Source organism: Lethenteron reissneri, chromosome 54, assembly GCF_015708825.2.
Source record: "Lethenteron reissneri isolate LAM-NWPU_2019-01 chromosome 54, ASM1570882v1, whole genome shotgun sequence".
Lineage (NCBI taxonomy): Eukaryota > Metazoa > Chordata > Hyperoartia > Petromyzontiformes > Petromyzontidae > Lethenteron > Lethenteron reissneri.
In genome coordinates, this window is record NC_083832.1 from 7,715,666 (window position 1) to 7,734,201 (window position 18,536).

At 45.5% G+C, this 18,536-nt stretch overlaps 2 protein-coding genes and 1 long non-coding RNA gene across 4 annotated transcripts in view; 2 read left to right on the plus strand and 1 right to left on the minus strand.

Moving 5' to 3' along the window:
* LOC133356586 (uncharacterized) overlaps positions 1-16,799 on the minus strand; it is a 37,761-nt gene extending 20,962 nt beyond the window's left edge. Inside the window, exon 1 of the long non-coding RNA XR_009756862.1 lies at positions 16,768-16,799. This is a non-coding gene — a long non-coding RNA (uncharacterized LOC133356586). The remainder of the gene's footprint in view (positions 1-16,767) is intronic.
* LOC133356600 (uncharacterized) overlaps positions 1-18,536 on the plus strand; it is a 490,957-nt gene that overhangs the window by 303,593 nt on the left and 168,828 nt on the right. The window lies entirely within an intron of this gene.
* Positions 1-18,536, plus strand: part of LOC133356599 (forkhead box protein P2-like) — a 292,969-nt gene that overhangs the window by 66,585 nt on the left and 207,848 nt on the right. The gene's annotated exons all lie outside the window — the stretch shown is intronic.

Here is an 18,536-nt window from a genome sequence, read left to right on the forward strand (position 1 = left end):
GAAACAAATGGCTTGAACCGTCACCCACAAATCGGCTTAATTTGAGAATTGCTCGCATCATCTGCGTGCTGCGTGTATCCTTTGCGTGCGCGCACGTAAAGTGAAGAGAGCTTCCTGGGCTTGTATCAATGCATTGATCCAAAAATCGATCAATGTGCTCACAATGTACGCGTTGAATCAACGACAGGAGAATCCTCCCCCACTCTCCCTTTCTTGCGCTCGTTCGGGGCAAGTTATTGACAGATCCCGTTGCCCGCACCTATCTCTCTGCATTTCCATCCTGCTACCCGGGTGAAGAGGCAGCGGACGAGCGTGGATAAATTACTGTGTAACAATTTTTTATTATATATTTTTTGTTGCTGGGTAGTAAGTGTTATTTCCTAATTGCTTATGCCTCCAAGGTATAGAAAATGTCCTTTATTCCCCACAAACGTTGCTTTTGTGACCTGGACATTGATATTTTGAAATTTACCTATTTTCCAGAACATTTCAGATAGATTCAGTGCTGAGTAAACTTGGAGTAACTTCTAGAACATTCTGGAACCTTCCAGTAATATAAATATCAGTATAAATACAGGGGCCTTAAACCCACCAGTTCAGTTTAGTTCCAGCTGCCTAAGTGGATACATATCTGCATTTTTCTGAGATGGCATCAAGAGGCTGCAAGCATCCGGCAGACGCATTTTTTTATGTCTGCGGCCAATTTATCAAGACAAGAGAGAAAAAGTACTCTGTGGAAGCATCTGCTAAGATGTGTGAGGCCTACAAGGCATATTTCGGCATGCCTATCGGGGATCAAGACAAATCCTGGGCACCTCATTTCACCTGCGAGCAATGCAAACAAACTCTGGAAGGTAAGATGGACAATTGTTGCTCAGAATTTTATGTTATCAAATTTGTACATTTTTTATTGTAAAAGTTTTTAACTTTAAAATGTTTTACAATTTTAAATGTTATTGAAAAAATATACTATATATGAAAAATGTTGCGAGAATCTCTTACACATTAGTCATGGGTGAAATAAATGTATTTTTGTAGGATGGTATAGACGGGAAAAGAGAGCCATGAAGTTCGCTATCCCAAGAATATGGTGGGAATCCACTGACCACTCAAGCAACTGCTACTTCTGCATGGTGGACCCTTCCAAACGTCGGACTGGAAAGAATACACCTGCTATCACGTATCAATGAGCACCCCGTACCCACTCCTCCGGAGAGAGAGCAGACGTCTTTAGAAGAGAGCAGCAAGTCAGAGAGCGAGGAAGATGTAAATCCAGATGACTATTTCAGAGGTGGAGCTGAGGAGAGAAACCCATACTACCCCAACCAAAAAGACCTAAACGACTTGATCAGAGATATTGGTCTCACCAAGTCCAATGCCGAGCGTTTGATGTCTAGGCTCAAACAGTGGACCTTGTTGGATGAAAGTGTGCAAGTCGCAGATCAGAGGAAGCGTCACCAACCTTTTTGCAGCTTCTTCACCCGTCAAAATGGGCTATGCGTCTGCCACAATGTGACCAGTCTGTTCGGAGGCAATCAGAATCGGCTGAAACCAGAATTAGTGGCGCCTCTTCATTGACAGCTCATTCAGGAGCCTCAAAGCCGTGCTGCTCCATAATGGTAACAGGTACTCGTCTCTTCCCCTGGCTCACTCGGTGCACCTCAAAGAGGATTACAACAGCATCAAGACCTTGCTGGATGCTATGAAGTATAATGATTACGGCTGGGAGGTCATCGGAGACATCAAAATGATGGCATTCATGATGGGTCTCCAAGGCAGGTTTACCAAATTTCCCTGCTATCTTTGCCTTCGGGACAGCAGGGACACCAAGGTGCACTACCACAGACGGGACTGGCCACAGCGGACCGAGTTCTCTGTGGGGAAAAACAACGTCAAGTGGGAACCACTGGTTGACACCCGGAAGGTGCTGATGCCACCACTGCACATTAAATTGGGCCTTATGAAACAATTTGTCAGAGCTGTAGATAAGGAGTCGGCAGCCTTCAAGTACCTTTATGACTTCTTCCATAAGCTGTTTGAGGAAAAGGTCAAAGTCGGTGTCGTCGACGGACCACAGATAAAGAAGATCCTGGAGTGCAATGAATCCCCCAATAAGCTCACTAGTAAGGAGAAAGCAGCTTGGGACAGCTTTGTCGCAGTGGTTCGTGGCTTCCTGGACAATCACAAGGTCGAAAACTATGTGGAGCTGGTTGAGACTCTGGTGAAGAATTATGACACAATGGGCTGTAGAATGTCCCTCAAAGTCCATATCCTTGATGCTCATCTTGACTAATTCAAGGAGAACATGGGAGCGTACTCGGAAGAGCAAGGTGAGCGCTTCTACCAGGATATACTGGACTCTGAACGCCGTTACCAAGGACAGTATAACGAGAACATGATTGGAGACTACATTTGTGGGCTGATTCGTGAAAGTTATTTACAGTATAATCGTACATCTAAAAAAAATACTCACTTCTAAATCTTTTGTAGTTATTATTTATTACTTTAGTATGAATACATGTTAATTTTTATTTATATGTTTTTTTTCTAACTTTATGTGAACGAAAATACACAAATTCGCCCGTTTTCTCATTGAAAATAGGTAAATTTCAAAATATCACTGTCCTGGTCACAAAAGCAAAGTTTGCAGGAAATAATAGCAATTTTCTGTTCTTTTTAGGCATAAGCAATTACGAAATCACACTTACTTCCCTGGAACAAACATTGTGTTACATCATGTAACAGGACGACTTGGCCATTACTTCTGCGTAAGCGTGCGTAATTTGAGGATGCCGAGAATCAGAAGAGCCAGACAAATGGGGTGGCAGGGAAGCTGATGTTTTTCCCTGCGCTTTTGAATAAATTTTTCTGCACAGCCTTTTGGACGTGCACCACCCAACTCCATTGCCGTTCGTGGGGCTTACATGATCATACTTGGCTGCCCACGGTGGCTATGAGATGTGATCTTCCTTGCCTGGTTTGCAGGAGGTCGTGGGTTCGGCACCGACCCTGACGCCTGCTCAGTATTTGGAGTTTCCGCGTCCCTCTCTCTCTCACCACTGTCACGCGGATTTTTCTCCGGATCCTCCGGTTTTACCCTCCGCATTTAGAATAAACGTGCGCTTCGTCCGTTTGGCTGCTGTAAATTCCCACGTGACAAGCCGCTTCGTTGAGCTGTCCTTTGTGGTCAGGTCGTTTCAGAAAGAGAGCCACATAGCTCAGAGGGGCCTTACCTGTTAAAATAAAATGTAATCTTGACTTAAAGCTTTCGTGACCGCAGGAGTTCATAGTCACTGAGAACAATTTTTTTTTACAAAATAACTACGACCTTTCGATCGCAACACAAGCAATCGTCATCAGGAGAGAAACGTCGTAGTTTTTTGTAATAAAAAAATGTGTTCTACGTGACTTTACGGAAAGACCCAAGAAAAATAAATTATCTTCTTGGTTCTTTCGGTAAAGTCACGTAGAATGTAAATAATAAAATAATAAAAATAAAACATAATAAAATAATTCTCACGACGTTTCGGCCACAACGCAAGCAGCCGTCCTCAGGTCATTCAGATTCTGTCTACTCGACAGACCTGCTCTCCACCTGAGGACGGCTGCTTGCGTTGTGGCCGAAACGTCGTAAGAATTATTTTATTATGTTTAATTTTTATTATTTTATTATTTCCATTCTACGTGACTTTACCGAAAGAACCAAGAAGCTGAATCCCTGCAGTCACGAAAGCTTTAAATCGAAAAATAAATTAGTTCAGCCGTAAACACCGTGTGCCCTGAGCGCACGCGAAGGAGATACCCTCATCGCCGTGCCGCTGAAGCCACGCCGTAGGGGGTCTGCTGCATTGAAGGTCTGCCACCTTAACGCGATGCAACCGAGGTTCACGTTGGAGTGACTGGGTGGCCCAGAATGTTACCCACCTGCCTCCTCGAGTCCCAGTGTATTTAATTTCGAGTTCCGCCACTCGAACCCTTTCCGTAAATGAGTTCCAGGCACGTCAACAAGACAGCAGCAGCAGCAGCAGCCAGTCGCTCTGTCCTTGCACCGTGCAGTTCCCACATTGCATTCACAATGGTGAGCCATTGTCCACCGGAGGTCACGGGCAAATGAACTTTTTCAATATGGATTGTATCCCGCCTGAAACAAAAACATGGCTTTGCCGTCTTACCGAGATGGACCCAGATGAAGGGAAATGCTTGAGGTGAAGTACAAGTGGTGGAATAATAACCTATGCCTGGCTGCGGGCGTACAAGAAGCGTTGCGTGGGTGTTAGAGGGAGTCTGGATTGTGAGCAGCAATGTGATAGATAACCGGTTTGTATGTATGATGAACTTCTTTCGCACCGTACGTAGCCAACCGTGATAATTGGAGATGTGGGGTTTGTGTGTGCGCGTATTGTTTGCGGGTAGTGTAGCGGTTAGCGCGCCACCGCTACGAACCTAAGTGACGCGGGTTCGATTCCATCTCTCACGGTCTTCACTAGCGACGATTATCTGAACCTGTCCTGGGCCTTCCCTAGGTTGACTAAGCCTCAAATGAGTACCTGGTGCGATGTGTAAAGATCGCCACTCGAGAGACAAAGGCGGCCGGGCGTGGTGCTGGCGTGCCGCCGTTCATAGGTGCTCAGAACAGCACTTGTCACAACAGTATGTTAAGGCTATACGGGGGGTGGTTGTCTTTGTAATGTTTGCACCTTTATTCGCACTCTTCCCGAAACATTTAGCAATTCAAATGTAAACTATCATATTTCAGGTGGGAATAACGGCTAAGCACTGAAATGAGTGAAGCAAAACGGCACAAACACTCACACGCCACACGCACACGTGTGTTGGAGTGAAACTCTCGCTATCCGTGTTAATGCTGGGGCACTATTGACACATCCTATAATCCACTGAAATAACTTATCCTGCCATGTACAGGAGGTTTGCCCGGCAATTGATGGCATCTGTTGGACGGACGCCGATGGAAAGCACACGTGGGCTTGCTCATCTTGAGCAGTTATTGAAAGGCGAAGCTCAAATGAAACCATGAATCCAAGAGGTTGACGAGAGCAGATCGAAGCCCTTTTCTGTTTTGGGAAAGCTGCAATTAATTATGAAAAGTGACACATATCAGTGTTGCAAAAAAAAAGTGAAACGTGTTTAATCGGCGTGTGCACATTTCCCGCGATTGCACGCGGATCGCTAAACGTGAACGTGGAACTGGGATCGGTAAAAGTGCGCACAGAAGCTTGGGTGCAGGTGCATCATTCACGTGAAACCAGTGGTCCTTAACCTTCACTGCAGCCTTGCATGCCTTTGTTTCTCAATCGTTACAACATGTTTTAATGTTCGTAAATACATTGGGGTTTGATGAAGCAAAGTAGGTGTACCGACGTGCCACGTGCTTAATTTGTGTTTTCGATGATTTACCTTTCAAAAAATACACCACGTGGGCCATGTCTCGCACACCCCCCCCCCCCCGCAAGGGCATCACGCACCCCCAGGGAGTGCGTGCACCCCAGGTTAAGGAAAACCACCAGAAGGCGTGTTACGGAGAACTCGTGCAACATTCGAGACTTGACGTTGGCTGTTGAGACAAGTGGGCTTGTGGCAATGCCGCAAGAAGGGGTGATGGGGGTGGTCATCAAGACGAGTCAGCGGGGTGGCATCCAAGGTGGGGAGGGGGACACGCCAGAGAGCGCGTCCACCGTGGAGATGGAGCGACGGTATCAGAGTGTGAACTTCTTTCGCACCGCACGTAGGCAACCGCGCTAATCGGAGGTGCGCGGGAATGACAACGGACGCTGTCTCCCCTACAGACCTGGTCTTCACCTGAGGACGGCTGCTTGCGTTGTGGCGGAAACGTCGTGAGAATTATTTTATTATGTTTTATTTTTATTATTTTATTATTTCCCTTCTACGTGACTTTACCGAAAGAACCAAGAAGACAAGAAGAGCAGTTGGACAGAAATTTATTTTCAATCTGTGGAGTGTTGCAGGAGCTAGGAGGATCGTTGGTCGTGAAACCTTGAGATATGGTGACGGCTTGGGGAAGGCCTTCATCCATCACGGCTCACGATACTGATGATCCCCTACGGCCATTCGTAGATTAAATGCAGATAAAAAGGATAAATATTCCACGCGACTTTTCTCGTCCACCCGCAAAAGCAGGTGATGCCGTGGATTTCGTGCGACTGAGAGCGTGGATTGATACGGGCAAGGTGGTAATTTTGACACCGTGGGTGGTGACACATTTTCGGGTGTAACGAAACTTGCGGACGGGAAGATCAATTTGATTGCGCGACTTATTTTCCGTGCGATAACAAACAAAACAACAAGCCGCAACGTTTCTCACACCCGCGATCATCGCGGTTGGCTACGTGCGGTGCGAAAGAAGTTCAACGGAGTGTGCATGCACACTGCTAAAAGAAGCAGGCGGCGTGCCCGCCGATTGTTGTGCAGGTCCAGGGTTCGGCTGCGGCGGCCGCCCCGGTTAATACTGCGGGTCTGCAATCACCGTGATAACAGTATGCGGTGTCTGCTTCACAGCGGACGTTCGAAACCCGTGACGTCATTCGCAGCAAGAGTCAACCACTGAGTGCCGGCATCAGGGTCTAAGTTTTCCACCTACTGTCAGACTGAGGCCTCAGGTCTGCATATTGAGACTCATCCTGGGCCCTTGAGTATTCACCTGGCTACACAAGGTCCCACTCGAACTTGAAACTGTTCGATCAGTTCACTGCGCAGGGCGGGCACTGCTTTGGGTTGCATTAAATGTCTGTAAACATCGAGAGGAGGAATTTTTTTTTCCACACGACTCGTCATAGCCACGTAAAATGTTGAATAATTAATGGGAGGTTTTGCAGATGGATTAGGACATGTTAATACGTTGGAAGATTGGAAATAGGATTTTGTCAGTATCTGGTAATAAATGTTTCGATTTAAAGCTTTTGTGGCTGCAGGGATTCATCTTCTTGGTTATTTCGGTAAAGTCACGTAGAATGGAAATAATAAAATAATAAAAATATGTTTTATTTTTTTTATTGTAGAATTTTTATTATTTTATTATTTCCATTCTATGTGACTTTACCGAATAAAATAATATTTATTTTTTTTTTTTATTATTTTATTATTTCCATTCTACGTGACTTTACCGAAAGAACCAAGAAAATAAAAATGTTGTTGGTAAAAAAAAAATGAATTCTTTTAATTCATCCGTAGTCGATCCACTGCTCGATGAAGGCCTCTCCAAGCCGTTGCCACCTCTCACGATCCTTGCGATGTAACAATCCACCCAGCACCTGCTCATGAACTCATATCATTGCTCCATATGTTCGGTGCACGCGCTCGTGCGACGCGTTTCACTCCTTCACTGCCACTGTTATTATTCTTGACTATCGGAAATCTGTATATATAAAAAAGTCAAAAAAAAAATTATGCTGTTTTTTTTTTTTAAACAAAGGTTATCAAACAATGGATACTGCCTGACATTTTTCGAGAGATTTTCCCCGTAAAGTGAGGATTGATGCCGTTCGTCGAGACGTCTTGAAAATGATTTTCATAACTAAATGTAGTGTTTGCCTGGCTTCACACCGGCCAAGTAAAATTGTCCCAGGAAAAGGCAATGTAATGCCAAATAAGTACTTCCAAAAGGTTAGGGAAACATGTGGACGAAAATTGGTTCCGAGGGCAGTTGGCAGTTGTGCTGCTGATTCTTTTTTTTTTTTAAACGCACCTTTGAAATAAACGTGAACAAGTTGGGTTCTCTTAAGAGGTGAATTGAATGTCTACGTTTTCAACCGATCCGTTTATATCCTACAGTTTGTCAGAAATTATATAGCGAATTAAGAAGGAGGCTCGTTTAATCGGTGACTGGTCTAGCCCAGGTTGCTGTCTACTCGCTGGTCAAGAAGGCGAGATCCACAAATCTGTCTACGTTTTTAATGTCCCAGCAGCGCATTTAGACAGCCATGTGGATTCTGTGCACTTTGCATCACCAATCATCATCGGCTTTGGTCAATCCCCTGCTGGATGAAGGCCTGCCTAAGTCGCAACGCAAATATCTCGATGCGGCGATCTAATAATCCACCACGCATCAGCACACACACACCGATTTTATCGCTTCCTCTCCTTGATGAATGCACTCTCTCTCTCTCTGATGCATTCCATTCCTTGGTTGCCACTCCGGCATTATTATTCTTATCCCAGGCTACGTCTGCCAATTCTCTCTCCCAATTCGACAAAATTTGATTCGCCTTGACGGGGTTACCGAGTTGTTCTGCAGCGATTGATCCACTCCAGAAGACCTCCACCGCTACACCCAGTGATTCTTTCTTAGTACCCCGTGCTATTTAACTTTCCCAACTGAGCCCACCAGTCGAATTAAACATTCTTAATGCTCGGATGTCTAACATTACAATGAAAACGTTTTTTCTGATCCACTTTGCACCATTTCACTCCCGTACTTTTCCGAATGTTTTTTTTTGACCGTGCGTGGTTTTTAAAGACGCGTCACCCCCTTTCCTAAGGCGGTACAACTTGTGCGATGATGGTTGCACGCATTTGTTTTGTTCCTCGATACCAAAGCCCGTAATTTATCTTTCTGTCCAACTACCGTATGTTGGTGCGGGGGAGGAGGCAAAGAATCTAAAAAAAACAATCGGCGCAATTCGCGAACACATTCTGATCGTTAAGCAAGCCACTCGATGGCAGATAATCTGCGTCAAGGTGTCAACCCGCCGAGTGAAATGAAACATTCTCACGCAAGAAAATAAACACCGCCAACGCCGCATTTTTCCACACCTGGAGTGAGTGCCGTCGTAAATCCAAGGTGGCTTGTTTTCTTTGTCAGAGTGCGGTTTAATTAATCCCCTGTAAACCATTTGCCATTTCATTTTTCCCCTTGCACGTCACTTTTTAATAGCTGTAGGAAGCTCTCTCGAGGCAGCTATGTCTGAGGAAGTGTCACTTGCCCTCCTGTGTTTTTACTCCGACACTTTGTAAACAGTTCCCCATCACCCCCCCCCCCTCTCTCGCGTCGAGGACTGCACGTTTAATAGCGAACGGAGTGCTTTTAAACGCAAACGAGTTTCGTGGCAAATTTTGTAAAACACCCTATCTGCATCCTGGCCTCTGCCTGACTTTACCGGCAGCGGTTGGCCTCTTGGCAGAAGTCAAAAACGCCCTCAAACAACATTTTCACTGCGGCCGCGCGAAACAATGAGGGTTTTAGCTCGCGTGTGTCCCATCGAGCGGCCGTGCTCTTACGCTCGAACGCCTTTTGTGCGTTTCCTTGCCGGGAAAAAAAGCAATATCCATAATTGCATTAAAACCAAAACTGCGCACACAATGCGATGTTGTGAAAACACGCGTGTCGTGCCGATCTGTGTTTTATTTTTTTATTTTTGCGCCGGACTTGAACTTTAACGGACAATGAATGATTTCGGTATTTTAAAATGTACAGCATCTATCCTTGGAATTTTTTCCATATACATTTTTTTCTGGAATACCTGCACAAGCCAGAGCTTGCCCTACGAAGTTAAGCAAACACGGTGCCATATGGTGCTAGTTGTTGAAGGATCTCTGCTTATTTTCCAACCACTTGCATTGACCGTTTGCGAGACATTTTTGACGAGATGAACTCCCCTCCTGCCCCCTTCCCCCCCCCCCCCGACTGTTTTGACTGTTCCCTCTGAGGCCAGCCTATTGGGTAGTCTTGTGGCTGAGACTAATTATTTCGTACCGAGGATAACATTTTAAACAAAAGAGGGGGTGGGTGGGTGGGGGGGTTGGGGCAAAGAAACAGATTACTCAGCCGGTGTACAGTGCTTGGAACCAACAGGGAGTGTGGTCTTTGTCACGGTCAACTTGTAAATCAAACGCGAGCGCTCTCCAACTCGCTCCGAAGAACCCTGTCCCAGATTCACCCCTAAACGTTTCGAGCTACAGGTGTGTGCGCGCCGCGCGTGCGTGCGGGCGGGCGGGCGGAGTGAAAGACCCTCCACCCCCCCCCCACCTCGTCGATATACATAAAGTGTCCATGGGCCAACGTAGCTCCCGAAAAGTGTCCCTTTCGTGGAAGTCGCCTCGTTGAACCTGTGCGATTGTGCAATGTGCTTAGGCCGAGAATATATTTGTATTCTCACCCCCGCCCCCCCCCCCCCAATGATCCGCAGCGATTAAGAGTTGCATCTCTTGCCGCTTGAGTAGCCGAGCAGGACGATGAGACGAGGCTGTTTTTTGGACGTGCGTCGTTACGCGTCTATAAACATGAACTCATTTTTTTCGATTTAAAGCTTTCGTGGCTGCAGGGATTCATCTTTTTGGTTCTTTCGGTAAATTCACGTAGAAGGGAAGTAATAAAATAATAAAAATAAAACATAATAAAACAATTCTCACTATTATTTGTATTATTTTATTACTTCCCTTCTACGTGACTTTACCGAAAGAACCAAGAAGATGAACTCATTTTATTTTATTTCACCAGGTAAAGGGCCACCGAGCTATGTAGCTCTTATTTCAGAAGCGACCTGGCCACTGGTGATAGCTCAACGAAGTGGCTTATCGTCACGTGGAACTTTATAGCAACCAAATAGCTCTAAAATGCGTATTGATTCTAAATGCGAAATGGAAAAACCGGAGGACCCAGAGAGAAAAAAAATCCACGTTACCACTGGGAGACAGACACGCAAACTATAAATAAACAGGTTTTAGTGTCAAGATCGGACCCACGACTTTCTGTAAAGCAGGCAAGAGAGATAACAGGTAGCATTGTAAATGTTACTCGAATAGTAAATGGTGTGGGTTTACTCTCCAACACACCGGTGTGCTGAACTAGTAACGGATTGGCATGTTTTGTTTACGCGACGAACCCCTACTAATTGGCTGTGTCGGGTGGTGGCGGGTTTAACGACACATTTATATATAGCGTGCTTCAAAAACATGTTAACACTTCCGAGAATTTGCAACAATGCCACGAAAAATTGTGCCCTCCGGGCTCTGGAGACCACCTGGAGAAGATTCCAGGCACATGTTGACAATGATGGCGAACAAGCAGAGACCCTTCGACTTTTTGAAGCTATTAACATTACATTTATTATCATGTTACAGTGTATTATCCGTTATTTTGCCATTAAAAACGATAGTCCCAAAAACGATAGTGTTACAACATTTTTTTGAAGCACACTCTATATACGGGATCTAACCCACAAAAAAAACATTATGGGGACAACATTTCCTAGCCACCGACACTCCGGACTGTAACCCGGTTGGTCGCCTTCGGCACGAAGCCAAAACAATCGCTGAAAGTCGCTCTCAGAGTCGCCCTTTCGGGTCGTGCTCCCCACGTGGCGTTCTCCAGCGGCAGGCACGATGCCCTCTTGTTGTTGTTGTTGCTGATTGCATTCACGTGCCGGGAGCTTCGGTCGTGGTCGTCACTTTCGTCAATTGAGTCGGCCAAACATCCTTCAAATGTACAGCAGGGACATCCTCGCAAAAAACATTTTTTTGTTGTCTTTGAGACTGGTCGAGACATTCCGAGATCATCAAAAAGGGACGCTTTTAGTGTCGCCGTGTTATTGCAGAAGCACGTGTATCTGTGTTATCGTTCGCTCGAAAGGTACGCTGTCATTTACTTAACAACAACAACTACTACTACTATTGCAATTGTTTGGTGCCGAATGCCTGATAAGAGAAAATCTAAATCGCACACCAACTCTCTTCTTAAATGCCGTCTCATTTTCATATTCTTAGGTTTTTTCGGTAAAGTCACGTAGGTAAAAAATTAAAATTAAAATTAATAAAAGTAAAATAAAAATAAAAAATAAAAAATCACGTCGTTTCGGAGGCAACACAAGCTTCCGTCTTCAGGTCTCATTGTGAATTGTTGAAATGGGTGCGTGCCAGTCAGAGTATTAGAGCCTCTCCATCCATAAGAAGCAGCCGCTGCCCAATACTGTTACTCAACGCGAGTGCTCATGATTTAAATTGCACTATCAAGGCGACGTTATCAATTTTCATTCGCAAGATCCTGCGTTAGAAATAAACAATAACGACAAGACGACTCTTCGTGGTTTCGTAACACCGTGATGCAACGCGGGTCAAAGTTCGTCTCGTCGTTCGATTTGCGTCATTCATGCGGAGGTCATCGACAAAATAATTTTGAGAACGAATTGCATTGCTCTGCCCAAAATGGTCAGCGCTGTGCTCTTGATGATGCTCGCGGTTGGCTCTTCTGTGACCGGCAAGCCGGGCAAAGCAACGCTCCAAGCGAGCGCTTACTAAAAAAAACGATACACATACATACACCACAGCAACAAAAACACTTGCCCCAACATATCAGGCAGCAATGGGTCTCCGTTCCCACGCAAAGTAGCTGCAAGCACGTGTAAATCATTTGTCTTTAAGCCGTGTAACACAATTTAGCAGCTTGCCAATGTGAATGAATAATGATGATAGCAAAACTCCTACGACTTCCACCCTCCCCCCACTCCCCATCACAACAGCGGACACCAAGCGAAGAACCACGTTTTCCGAAAACACTAAAAATCCGCCCCCCCCCCCCCCACCCTTAAAAAATAAAAACGTATCCGATCATCTGTGTCAATATCACCCGACTGAGCAATGTTTTTACATGCTAACATAAATCCTTTATCTGTGATTGTGCTCATAAATGTAAACCGTTGGCATGCGTGCAAGCTCACAAAGACAAAGATTTCCCCCCACCCAGCCTTTAACAGACTGTAGAGGCAAGTGCTGTTAGCGAACACCTACGAGGGGGTGGGTGGCCAGCATCCACGGCCGACCGCTTTTGTTTTCCCCAGTGGCGATGTTTACACACCGTACAAGGTACTCATGTGAGGCTGAGTCGACCTAGGGGAGGGCCCAGGACCGGTTCAGATAATCGTCACCGGTGCTGGCCGTGAGCAGGAATCGAACCCGGGTCGCCGGTGTTTGTAGCGCAGCGCGCGAATCGCGACACCACCGCTCCATACACACCACACATGCGCACGCACCCACAGAACCATTATGAAAAGCAGCGTCTGTTGAGGGCTTCACCAGAGATCGCGAGCTTGTGAGCGGTCATGTGTTGGATGCATTTAGTTTTGGTGGCCACTAACCCGAGCCATTATTATTTGTCCAATGCACAGTTTAACACTTTCAAACCTTTTTTTTCTCTCTCTCTCTCTCATGGTCCATTCCTCAAAGGAGTGGTATTTTTCATACTGTGTTCATTCCTCTCCCCTCTCAGTAATTAATCAGGCAAAAACCTGTCAGCCGCCTCAATTGAACGAGTCAAATATAACTATTAATTTCCTAACTGGTGTTTGTAGGCGTTTTTCTGGCACAGTACTCGGCTGGGAAAACCCTATAAAAGACCTCAGCCTCATATTTTACACCCAACTACAAGCTTCCAGCTGTTACATTCAACTTCCCAGGAAGCTTAGAAATCATTTGTCCTGCGCTATTGAAGTGCCGGGTGCGTGGGGGTGGCGGCTGGGGCTGTGAGATTTGCGATAAATGCGTTAGGCTGCGGCGCTTGTGTGTATGTGTGTACGGTTGAACTTCCTTCGCGCCGTACGTAGCCAACCGTGGTCATCCCAGGTGCTTGCAGCCAACGCTCACATTACCTTTCTTGTACTTTGCACGATTCTCGTGTGTTTGTATTGTTTGTGTTTTAATAACGTTCTTACCAACTCACCACGACCGCAAAACTGTGGAAAAAGAGCTTTATAGCTCAAAGGATTCCTCCAGTATAAATACACATTCTGATTCAGGAACAGACGCACGGTTCGTTTTTGCGGCCGCACTTTTCATTTTGCGATATACGACACGAAAGATGCGAGACGCGGGATAACACTGGTCCACACACTTTTTCTGGCATAAGGTATTCCAACGGTTCTAATGTAATTTTGGGGTGCTGATTCCAAATTTGGCATCAGTTTTTCTCTATCACATGTTAGGTTTTTGAGATATCAAATATTGCATTTTCAATAAAAACTGCAGAAGAAAAACATTAAATAAATGTGGATATCTACGTAAAATGATATTATAAACACACCATCCTAAAAATACAGCACCATATTTTAACACAAAAGCAGTCACTGACTCGCAACAACTTGCAATCATAAGTGACAGAGTTAATTTCGGGTAAAATCGATGAAAATGGGGTATGCCGATAGCATAAAAATGAGATGTGATAGAGTAAATTTGAGATCAGATTTGAAATCAACACCCTGAAATTAGTCTAAAACAGCCGCAAAAGTCCAGGCCAGAAGAAAAAGTTTTGTTGTTGTTGACCAGTGTAATGCAGCCCCCCCCTTCCCCCAGCCTGGATGCAAGGTCACTCAGAGGGATTTCAAAAGTAGTTCCACAACAGCTCCCTTTCACGCGGTTGATTTCCTCTGGCACACGCGTGTTGCACCACACCGCTTCGCGACGCTTCTACACGGACAACTTTGTTTCATGACACGATTCCGATCGCGCAGCTGCGGCAGAGCCGTGGGAGAGTTGGTCGTTCAATTTTTGTTGTTACTTTAGAAGAAGAAAAAAATGTTTCGTATGGTTAAAACGATATTGGCACATGCGAGTTTGGGGCTCTTCCTGGACATGTAGAGAGCCTCTTAGTCAGCTCACTGCTGGAGGAGGGCCTCCACACGCTGCGTCGGTCACGGGGGTTACTTGACCGCATGTTTGACCGCGTTGGTCAATGCGGGTTTTGGCGAAGGTGGGGACCATATCGTACAACGATTCGTTTTGCGGCCGGTAGCGTCTTAATACGCGCGCAGTGCTCACCCATGCCAGCGCTCGTGCAGGCTCACACCTGCTCAGCTGCTGAGATATGATGAGAGATCAGAGCTGTGCCACGTGTTTTAGTGAAAGGCCCTGCTTTTATATACAATGTTTATAAAATTAAATTGACGTGTGAAGTCGCTTCGTGCATAACGCTAAAGCAGTGTGGCGGTCGTTTAACACAGGCGTGACCTAGTTTGCATCATATTCGAGCTCCTTTGAAAACATTTCTTTTGGGATTGATATGAAATTGATATAAATTAAGTACATTTTGGGTGGGGAGGGGTGTGGGTTTAACAAGGTGAGCTTCGTATCTGTTTAAGTAAAGATTGGGTAAGATCTTGACTTAAAGCTTTCGTGACTGCAAGGAATTCATATTCTTTGGGTCTTTCGGTAAAGTCACGTAGATAGGTTCAAAGAAAATAACAAAAAAATTACATTAACAGATTGAATTTCTCACACCAACACAGCCACCTCGCGCGCCCTACTCGATGTTGCTGCTTTGCGATCTTCCATTAACATCCGAATCTCTCACATTAACATAGTCACCTTGGCACGCTCGGCGTTCTTACATTAACATGCAATTTTTTTTTACCTGGCAGCCCTTTGATTGGTGGAAAAACCCACCACGGTCGCGGTCACTGCCCACCACTCACATTAGCATTAGCTGCTCCGCCCATGCTGCTGACATTTGGGCTACGCCCATTTAAAACCTTAATAAACATACTCTTTGGTTCTTTCGGTAAAGTCACGTAGGTATAAAAAAAAAATTTAATGGTTATTTCGGTAAAGTCACGTAGGTATACATTTATTTTATTTTATACCTACGTGACTTTACCGAAAGAACCAAAGAGTGTGGATCCCTGCAGTCACGAAAACTTCAAACTTTTATGAACAGTTTACCTTGAGAAGCTAACTCTCCTTTTCCTGATGACGACCGCTTGTGTTGCGATCGAAACGTCGTAGTTTATTTTTATTTTCTTTCAACCTATCTACGTGACTTTACCGAAAAACCCAAGGAATTTTGGGTAAGATGCAGAAAATAAATACGATAGCTTCTGGATGAAAAAAAAGTGCGCGGAATATTTTCTCCCCTGTCATTTACGAACTCGTGTGGATTTTTTGATTATTATGATTAAATATATTAGCGCGCAGTATTTTTAAAATAAACAACGCTCCATTGCTTAACCCTCCTAAGGGAACTTGTCGAACAAAAAAATACAACTTCAAGACGGGTTTTATGAGTAACCGTTTAGCCGAGTTTGAGTTATTGGAGCTTTGGGAATTAACTGTTTGCTAACAACAATTAGCAACCCAAGTCATTATTTCAGGGTTGGCTCAACACAAAAAAAATCATTTGACAAATAAGCACTGAAGAAATGCTCTCACGTCCCCGAAATGACAAATTGGGTCAAATAAAATATTTGTTACACGCCTTATTTTCGAGTTACAAGCCAGCGGATTTGTCCCAACGATTTATTTTCCCTTTGAGGAAATATCGCACGCGTGGTTTAAACGCGTAGGGAGATACATCCTGCAATAAATTACCTAACCTGTCTGCCGATCTTTTTTTTTTACAAATCTCCAGTAGAGGGCAATTGCGATATGAAGAAGGCAAGACTAATCTACATTGGCTCAATATCAGACGGCGTCTCTGGAGATCCCGTATGACAATTACAGAGAAATGGATTAGTAATGCAGTAAGTGGCAAAATATGCTGCACGAATCCCCTAACAGCTCCCAGTGGCAACTCTCGCTACACCTTGCGTTCGCTTTGCATTACCTTCACGTCGGTACTGTCAGCTGCGTTGCGTTTCTTTGACCACGGCCAACAGGGTGATCGAAAACACACGCTGCACAGCTTCGGACGTGTGCCTCCATCTCGTCTCCCCCTCCCCAACCCCTTCGGTGTGGAGGAAGGCGTGGGAGGGGTTCATTCACGTTCCGTGCAGCGGCGAGCTGCTACCTACACCCACACACGCCGTCCCTCACCTCCTTCACCTCCTGCGCTCTCCTCCTCCTCTTCCTCTTCACCGAGCAGCATGCGGAGGGAGATGCATTTCACTTTCTGTCAGTCCCCGCAGCGAAACTGGAATGTCTCAGAGAGTCCTAAACTGCATCTGGTGTTTTTCTTTTCTGGACCACTAATCTGCTCAAACAATGGAATGTCTGTGCTGCTCGCCTTTGAAATTAAATACTCTGTTTATTCTGTGCACAGCCCTGGCTGGAGTGCAACCTTTGCAAAGCTGTGGACCTTCTGAGTAGGCCATCTCTCTCTCGTACGCCCTCTCACTCACTCATTCACTCTCTCTCTCTCTACGGATTCTTGTTATACAAATCTGTGCATAGTCCTGTTGCAAACTGATGGGGTTTTTTTCTTTTCCATCAATTCCATTTTCAGCTGTCTTTCACGCTGTTTCCTCGAATTTTATTTACTGTTCACTTTGCTCCAATGTCCTCTCTCGACTCCACAAATCCGTCAACTTTGTACCTCGAGGCATGACTACATTCTTTTTCCTCTTCCTCTGCCGAGAGCCCACTTGGTGTGGCTTGTGCCTCACGTCCCCTTTGCGCAAGCTCGCGCTGTCATCGTCACCTATTGGACACCGCAAATCGTCGCGACGTCTTTAACCCATCGATACCGTTTGCCGCATTTGCTTTCGATGGCATCGTCTTGCACGGCTCGGCTTCGTTATGATCGGACGAAAGGAGGCTTCTGCGGCAGAAGTTAGATCTGGCACGAAACGAAAGAACCAAGAAGATGAACTGCAGACGCCTTTATTACGCGTCGCCTCGGGCGGCAGCAATGGTAGAGAAAGCAATTTGGTAGCGCTTAAAGACATAATTCCCTGTAACCTGTTTAATTATAATTCGAAGTTTGGCGACGCGAGCGTATTGGCAGTGATTGCCGGTGCCCATTAGGCCACGGCGTTGAACGTCGAACTGCGAACAAGGACCGGTGCCAACATCGACATGAATGAGTTCATAGTAAAAAACTGATGCGAGTCGCGAATTGAAAGTGTGCAGAAAGTTTTTGTGACCACTTCGTAAGGATTAAGCGTATCATGCATGTGCGCGCTAGTTTAGATGAGCAAAACAACGCACTTATTTTTTTGTTATAATTTATACTTAACTTTAATTCTTTGGCCGATGTTCCGTATCAAAGGCGGAGGCCAAAAGCTACTGTTTAAAGTGACAACCTGCAGAGTTGCTGGCTTTTATGCGTGAGAATCGAGGGATAGGAGAGAGCGAGAGAGAGAGAGAGGAAATCCCCTGCAACGCCGAAGCACCGCTTGCAACCCGCAGTCCCGTTAGATTAATAATTCATGTCATAATAAATTCTTCTTCCCAGTGATGTTCGACTGGATTATTATCAGCCCTGGCGGCATAATGAGTTGCATGCAAGGGAGAGATAATGAGACGGCGGTGGATGATAACACGGGGGGAGCTTCGCCTTGCGAATCGCCACAAGTCAGAGGCGCCCATGCCGTTGTTAGCTCTGCCCGGTAAAACGAAACAACAACAACAACAAAATACTCCGTGGATGCCAAGCCACCGTTAACCACCGTTAAAGCAGTAACATCTGCATCGCTGTTTTTGTGTGACGAGGGGAGGGGGGGTCTTGAAAAGGAAACAGCGTGGGAGCACACAGCGTGTGTGACGTGGAATTTCCCGCGTTGGGCGCAAATTGAACGGGGGGGTGGGTGTTTTTTTTTCGCTGCAAGCGGCGTGGTGTGTGTGTGTGTTTTATCGTGATTATT